This window comes from Taeniopygia guttata, chromosome 1A, assembly GCF_048771995.1.
Source record: "Taeniopygia guttata chromosome 1A, bTaeGut7.mat, whole genome shotgun sequence".
NCBI classification, from domain to species: Eukaryota; Metazoa; Chordata; class Aves; order Passeriformes; family Estrildidae; genus Taeniopygia; species Taeniopygia guttata.
The window spans coordinates 27,404,702-27,413,075 of NC_133025.1; the positions used below are offsets into that span (position 1 = coordinate 27,404,702).

The 8,374-nt window shown below is 39.7% G+C and overlaps 1 long non-coding RNA gene across 1 annotated transcript; it reads left to right on the forward strand.

Annotated features, from left to right (window-relative positions):
• The first annotated feature begins 2,454 nt into the window (after nucleotides 1-2,454).
• Nucleotides 2,455-7,469, forward strand: LOC121468185 (uncharacterized). Its single transcript, XR_005978230.2, has 2 exons — nucleotides 2,455-4,866; nucleotides 6,624-7,469. It is a non-coding gene; the product is annotated as an uncharacterized lncRNA (long non-coding RNA).
• The last annotated feature ends 905 nt before the right edge of the window (nucleotides 7,470-8,374 follow it).

Here is an 8,374-nt window from a genome sequence, read left to right on the forward strand (position 1 = left end):
AGCACTAGGACAGCTTAGCAGCCTTTGCCTGTCACAGAGAGATGCTCTAACACCCAGGGACCCCATCACATACCCTGGGACCCCATCACATACCTAGGGACCCCATCACATACCCAGGGACCCCATCACATTACCAGGTCAGGGCTTGTGCTGGCAGGGTTGTCTGCACTCCATGGACTCCTACTGCCCTAATTACTTAATTATGTCAATGGCAGTAGTAAGAGACTGCTTGGCAGAATGTGCTATTTCTAAACCCGCTGAAAAAGGGCTGAAATTTCTTCGCTCTTAGACTTGTTAAAGTCTTTAAGTCTTTGAAGTCTTACTCATAATGACAGTAGGGCAATGAGATCCAGAGTCTGCTTTTGTGAGAGATTGCAGCTGCACAGTAATAGGCACCACAAAAGACCCGCTTCCTCTCTGGGCTACCCAGGACACACTGTGAGCAGCAGAATGAATTTTTTACCCACCCAGGCATAACTGGACAAGTTCCACATCCAACCTTGAGGAAAGGTATATGACATAGGTGAATGACTGGGTTCCTTTCCATAGATTCCACAAGCAGAAAGCCTCTTGCTGTGTAGAAAGGCTGGAGCAGAAACAATACCTGCACAATGGGACTTGTGAGATGCTCAGGGAAATGGGAGGAAGGAGTGGGCTCTGGCATTGGCACTGGCAAAGGTGCTCTTCTGTGGGGCATCTCTGCACCACTGCAGCACAGTTGTGGGTGTTTGCCCTCTTGTTGTGTTCCCAATGCCAGGCACAGCTCAAAGCTGCAGAGAAAACCAAGTAATGCACTGGACGTCATGATTTGCCAGCACCGAGGCAAGAGGGCAGAGAAACAGAGAAAGGGAAAAGGGCAAATTATATGCTCATGAATAATTTTAAAATGAGCTTAGATTTGGACAAAAAGGATATTATCCTTTGCTCATTTATGAAACAATTTTCCAACTTGCTAACACTAAATTTCTGCAACCTCAAGTGGATGTCTGTAAATGCTTTTGAATTTTATTCCCACTTATAAAAAAAAAATCACTGCTCTATTTTCTCCTTTACTGGAACCAGTGTAATGGATTTCTAATTTACTAGACCATTTACTGCTGCCAAGATATGAGTTTCAGCCAAAATATTTTCCACAAAGAAAACAGTAAAAGTAAAGCATCTAAGCAGACATTTTCCAGTAAACATATCTCTTGGCATTGTTAAATATTATGGGGTACATTGCAAAAAGTCAATCACTGTTTAAATACTCGCCTTTCCTGTAAAAGATTGACATTTCTGATGGCACAAAATCAATTTAGAAGCCTTTCTCGTAGCCATTCAAAAAGGTTAAACCGTAGAGATGCCTGTGGGATATTTCTGTATAAAAATAATATATATTGCGTATAATTAAAGCAGCAGCGCTCCGTCTAAACAGCAGGTGGTGCTAAGGGATCACTCTGTAGACGTGAAACTAAAGGTGTATTTTATTTTTATTCTGTTGTTGATTAAACATATGCAAACAGATTAACTATGCGGGGTTGGGGTGGGGTTTTTTTGCCCTTATTTCAGATGTATCCTTAAATTTCAAATGTATCTTTAATACAGAAGGGTACCGTATGAACAAAACAGCGTGACATTCTCTTTAATTTTACAGAAATAAACCTTCAGACAAGAGGAAACTAATTTATATTCTGAACATAAAACATTGAATTCGAGAGCCTTCTGCTCAAGTGAACGGCAAAAAGAAATGTATTCACTGTTCTTACGTGGAGCATGATTGCATTCCTCATTTGTTGAAGTGGGTCAGTGATTACTGCTTGAATCCCGCAAACAGTTTAGTGTGGCTTATTTGCATATAAATCAGGATAATAGCGAGTGTTTAATCACATCCTTCATCAGAGGTGTCTGGTTCGCTGCTCAAGTACTGCAGCCATGCTTGTCAGACTGGGAAGATATGTGCACAACAGATTATGTGTGGCATAATCCTCTCTAAATTTTGCTGAGAATATACAATTTGAGATGATCAGAATAGGGAAGATGATCAGAATACTGAAGTACACATTCAGTAAGTTTCTTCCTTTCTTCATTGTTACTTTCTAAATGTTAACAGATATTTGGGCATTACAGTAAAGGTTAGAAGTACACATGTGATTTTCTGCATGAAAGGAACGGGGCAGCAGCAGTGGCACTGCAAAACCAGAGAGTGAAGGGATATGTATAATGGCAACCACTGCCTTCAAAAGCATAAATGATCCTCAGGGCCACGTGTTGCAGTTTCTCTAAGTCCTCAGCAAGTGGTGGTCAGCCCCTCCACCACAGCCTGAAAGAAATCATCTCACTTGACTCTGTATGTCTCCGCCATGAGGTGCACCACAATTAAGTGATATCTGATATGAGGAAGAAGAAATTAACTAAGTAAATGTCTGTTCATCTACTGACTGTCGCAAAGGGATGTTCTAGACAGATGTTTCAGATATAGATATAGATGTAGATATAGATATCTTATAAATACCTAATATATTATAAATACCTAAGTTCCTAATATAGATCTCACCTGTTTCCAAATGTAAATCGCTTTTAGTTTTCATACAGGGACTAGTTAGAAAGACTGAAGTCTAACATGAAGGAATTGGGCACAACAGTCCTTCAAAATTATAACTCAAGTTTCCTGTACAGTCAGTGACAAGATGAAGTCCTTTGAAAATTCTAGAAGGGATTTTGCTCAGATACTTAATTTGTACAGATACAATCCTTATTTCCCTTAAGATTTTGAAAGACACCTCTATCTCTGTAAGAAATTTGCATGAAAGTAGGAAAACTGATTCACCAGGGGCTGCCTTAGTCAAAGTATGTCGAAGGCACAAGTCTTGGTGCTGCAAAACATCCTCACAAGGTGCCCATCAGTTATAAGAGCTCTACACTCCCCCATTAATAGTACAACCTGGTTGCAGTCAGACACATTTGACCTCTGACAGCCCCTCGGGCCTGAAAACAAACTTGTTGCTGCTACAGCTCCTCTCTGGAGTGACAGCAAACACCACGAGGGGTCCTTTTCAGCCCTGTCTGCTTGGGTAAGCACATTATAGATCACAAATACCAGCAGTCTGACCTTCATTCCGAGTCAGTAGACTATGAAGCCACTAGGCTTTAGGAGCTCTCAAAGGCAAGAATAGCTACTGATTGGAGATAATAAAGACATGAGAGGGATAGTTTCACAGTGAGCAAAATATATGAAGCCCTTTAGATCCTAGTTCGCAGCAGCTGTTATTAATCTGACATTAAATTTCTTTATTCAGTGTTTTATGTGGTGAGAAGTCCTGCACCATGTAAATAAAGCTGGCTCTAGCTGGAGAGTAGTTACAGACTACCTCCTTTTTTGTATGTCCTCCTTTTTTTTTGGCTGGACTAGAGTTAATTTTCCTCTCAGTAGCTGGTATAGTGCTGTGGGGTTTTTGATTCATCATGAGAATAATGTTGATAACTGAGTGATGTTTTAATTTTTGTGAAGAAGTGCTTACCCTGAATCAAGGAGTTTCAAGTTTCCCATGCTCTGCTAGGGAGGGACTGCACAAGAGGCTGGAAATTTGAAATCTTTCAACTGTTCTTATCTCAACCCACAGGTTTTACCTTTTCTTTTTTTTCCCAGTTATCTCTGCCATCCCGCGGGGAGCCGAGGGAGTGAGCGAGCAGCTTCATGGGATTTAGCTGCTGGCTGGGGTTAAGCCATGGCACGGAGTGACAGCCCCATATTGCCTCAGTGCCTACTGACAGACTATGAATTTACCTCCCCAGGGCTGGCTCTAGCAGAGTGACAGGCTGTTTGCAGGAAATGCTAAATGTTCTGCTGCTGCCAGATAAGGATGAGTACAACACAGACTCTCTTTTCAAGCCAGAGCCCCAGCCAACACCTGTAGAAAGGCATCCACAGCTCAGTAGCAGCACAGCAGCCCCTCTGCGAGCTTGGCTTATCTGTGAAGTCCCTAAACAACTGGGGGGACTCTCTCCCAACGAGCTCAGCTTCCCACCTGGTACAGAAACACTGCGTTTTCCCACTGTGAGGAAAGCACATTTTCAAGGTTTGGCTGCCTCAGAGGACATCTGCTTTGACTTGAATCACAGCTCAGACCTCCTGCAGGGACTTGACAAAGAAGCAAAACCTGGACTGATGCTGGCTCATATTCCTTTAATTCCTTCCCCTTACTGTAGTGAAAAAGGATCCAATAATCTGAAGCTATGAGACTTACTGGGGCAGGAAATCCTGCAAGGAAAAGAAAGTACAGATAATGAGCCCAAAACTACATTTTATTTATGAACATTATTAGAAGCAATAAAAAATCCCAATTAGATTTTTACTTAAAAATATATTAGACACTGACACTTATCCAAAACTTGCTACAGAAACATGAGCTCAGCCACAGTTTCATTTGAAATTACTAATTTCACAGGTTTTAAAAATATAAATCACCATGATGATATCACAGTCATAAATCCTAGTGAAATTGTATTTTACATCTTTCACATTAAAACCATAAATTTGCTTCTTCAAGTATTCATTTTGTGAGATTTCTGTATTTAATATCTGAAATGAATTTACTGCTTTATCAATGGGATTTGGTGTGTACTGAAGGATTGCAGACATTCTTTGTTTACCTTTACTTGCTTTTGTTTACCTTTTTCACCGATCTCATTTCAGGACTTCAAGAACACAACATGCTATTGCAAAATCCTTCACCAGGCTGCTGGGAGCCTGCTGCTTGTAACAGGCATTGCTTACAGCCTCCATCTCTTTGTCTTACCACAAGCTCACATATTAAATTTGTGGGCTGTAGATATGCCCATGGTTTATTGCACTGAAATCCTCAGCTTCCTTTGATGGCACCCTGGCTGGTAAGGTCAATTATCTTCCACCAGCTAATGTATATATGTTAGGTGTTGTCTTTTTCAATGAGTGGGATAGCTTTTTAACCTACTTTATTCAAAATTAACTCTCCATTATGTCTGAAAGGATTTTGCTTATAATAATCTGTCACAGTGGGAGTCTACAGCTTCAGCTCCCTCATTGTTGAGAGCATTTAATATACAGAAATTGAAGAAAAAAGGCAAAGAATACAAACACAGCTATGGATCTTTTCTAATTATTTGATCTGTCTCTTCGATAAATACAGATTTTAAAAATTTGCCATCAACAGCAGCATAGATAATATAATAGTGGAACTCATTGATCTAATCCCCAGCATAAGAGATATTAAAGCTTTTGGGAGTCACTGTGACAACTGCCTGTTCTAAACACCTGCAGGTTTTTTAAATTTTGTAGTTACTCACCACAGGAAAAAAATAATCTGTCAGTTAAAGAGATATTGTAAGTTTCTCAAATGATGTTTTAGCTAGAAATGAAAGTTTTGCTTTGGGATTTAAATAAATATGCTTAAGAACAATTAAAAGTATGAGCTTTTAACATAAGCTTAATTGGAAGTGAAGTGATGCTGTTTCATGCGATGATATGAACACAATGCTGAAGTGATGATAACTGATACAGAGGCAGGCAACTTTTACTCTATCATACACACATGCACACCCCAAAAACTCTCAAGATACTGTACTCACTTTAAAAAGCAAAAAGATATTTTAATAATGTTTTTAAAACAAGTCCCAGACACACTACTATTTTCTCCCTGTAAGCATGAAAGCCAACACATTCTTGGTTCTCAAAATTTATTGTAAAAATTCATTTTATTGTTTATACAACAAGTTTTTAACAATATAACATGAAGCCGTAATGAAATATTATACGACAGAATAATATGTCCTGCCTTTTCATTCAGGACATACTAAAACTGCAGTATTTGGCATCAGTACTTTACATTTGACAGGATCAATAACCTTCTGGGAAATACCCTTTACTGCTTTTTAATGAGCAAATTGATGTATTTTGAAACAGAAACTTTATTTGTTATCAAGTTATCTTCCTGAAAAGCTGCAACTGAGAATGAACAATTTTAAATGAATGTTGACACCTTCACAACAGCCATGTTTCTGCAGTTCTCCAGAGAAAATGCAGAAGTAAATAACATTTCAGAGCTGCAGGGACATTAAAAGCATTAAGTGACTGTTCATTTTGATTTTCTTCCTGAAAAGTGTATGATTTTCAAAGGATATGAGTAAGGCCATAAACAAAAGTAGAGTCATGAATTTTAAAGATTTCAATCAATCCTGATATTCTTTGTTCTCCACACAGACCATTTCCTGTCCTTTACACCAAAAGTCTATTTCTGTTATGAAAGAAATGCCCTGAGCCAGGCTCAGGCAGGCAGCCCTGTGTTAGATCCCACAAACAATGTGAAGACTCACCAGAGACCTAGTCAGATGTAAGACACTTATCACTGAAGTTCCTAAATGCATGGCCCTCTAACATGTCCTTTATGCAAAACAAAGATTACAAATTTCCACTGCACTTTCCTCCAGCCTCCTTTCTCAGGGTAAGATGTAGGTAATTCCAAACATATAACTTTTAATATTGCTGCATGTTCCTCAAGTATTTCCATTCCTTAGGAAGAAGCTAAAGACTAAAGGTTGCATTTTAAAGGTATGTAGACATCAGGCTGCCTTTACAAATCATGTCATTATTCTTTTTTTATTGTCTGCAGATCCAAGATGCTTGGCCAGAGGCAGGAAGTGGTGTGGCATGGCTCACAGTCTGTGCCAGTGGCCTGGAGCCACAACACACACCCCAGGCACACCTCTTCCTCACAGCCAGCACCAAAAAGGGACAGCAATAACTGCTAACAGGAGCTGACACAATTTATACAGACTCAGGCCTGGGAAGATGCTACAAATGCTAAAAGAGAGAGCTGGTACCATTATCACCTGACATGGTGTAATAGCAAAGCACTCAAACACTATACTCATGAAATGTATGCTGACCTGAAACAACAAAAGAGCTGGCTCCAGCATACTCAGTGCTTCCTCTGAGAAATGCTACTCATTCTTCTCCCTCAAATATATCAGAGCCTGCACTAAATGAAATTCCCAGTGAAGTCAGGATGCCCCAGAGCGGCCTCCAAGCCAGCTGTGATCCCTTCTTGTTGCAAAGGGCTTCGGAGAAATCCCAGTGAAGGACAAATATTTGCTCTCTGTTGAGTCTATTGTCACATCTGATGTTGAAAAAAGTCACTATAAGGTATCTCCCAAAGCAAGAAATGCAAACCTTCCCTACCAGAGTGAAAACATTTGAAACACAAAACCAGTAACCTACCACAAATACCATAAGCAAAATGCAGCTCTGTAAGAACAGAAATCCTGGCAGAGATGACCCACAGACTTTATACCATTGGCAAGCTACATTATTGCTTTATTGCCAACTGATTACTTTTTGAGCAGCTTCACCAAATCACACATATAACATGCTTTTGGCACCACACTTTGTCTTTATTCAAAACTCCTAAGTGGTCAATATTGTTCTTCTAAATGTAATAAACATTCAGATGATTTAATGAATATAGTATTTCTGTTTTAATATTTGATGCAAAGGAAAACAATGCTCTTAAAACTGATTAAAAGCTTTGTAGCTAAAAACACTGGGTTTTGATTTGAGCCAAAACATAAATGTAATAAGAAAAATAGAAAAGGAATTAACTCATGGTCCTGAAGGGACTATGAAACATGCTATTAAAATACTTTTAAAGGGTTTGAGAGGGTGAGGGCCAAACTAAGACAAAATATCAAACTTTGACCCACATTCCATCTCCCATGACCCATCACAACTGCAATATGACTGCCCACTGGCTAAATTTCCATCAGTATTATTAAGGGAACATGGCTCAGGGGTGATGGACCCTGCAAACAAAGCCAGTTCTGAATTTAATGGAAGAAACAACTAAAAAGTAAAAGAAAGATATTTTACCACCCCACTGTATATCTCTAGAGCCAGACAGGGATGAGAATGGCCTTGGGCAAGCTAAGAAAAGACTCTACATCTTCCAAACTCTAGATCTAGTTAAGCATCCATGCACAAATTGCAAAACCACAAAATCCCAGAAATGTGGATTCTAGCAGGGCTCTGCTGGTCACTTATTGTGGTTCCCTCTCACAGCAGCCTTTCCCCTCCCTGCACTGAATCCCTGATGCAATGGGATTCTCCAAGGTGGGCAACTCCCTGCCAGGAGCAGGGGCAGGACAAGGGTCCTGGTACTGGCATGGCCCACAGCACCACTGTGAAACACAAGAATCTACACACCAGACAGAGATTATTCTGTCTTGGAAGCATTTTAAATTACTTTTGTAATAGTAGTATTAAGAGTAGTAGAATTAGTTTTTCCTTTTGTTTTGTTACTGGTGAAAATTTGTCATCAAGGGGAAAAAAAGATGGAACAAGGTTGACAATGATTCTCATCCATGT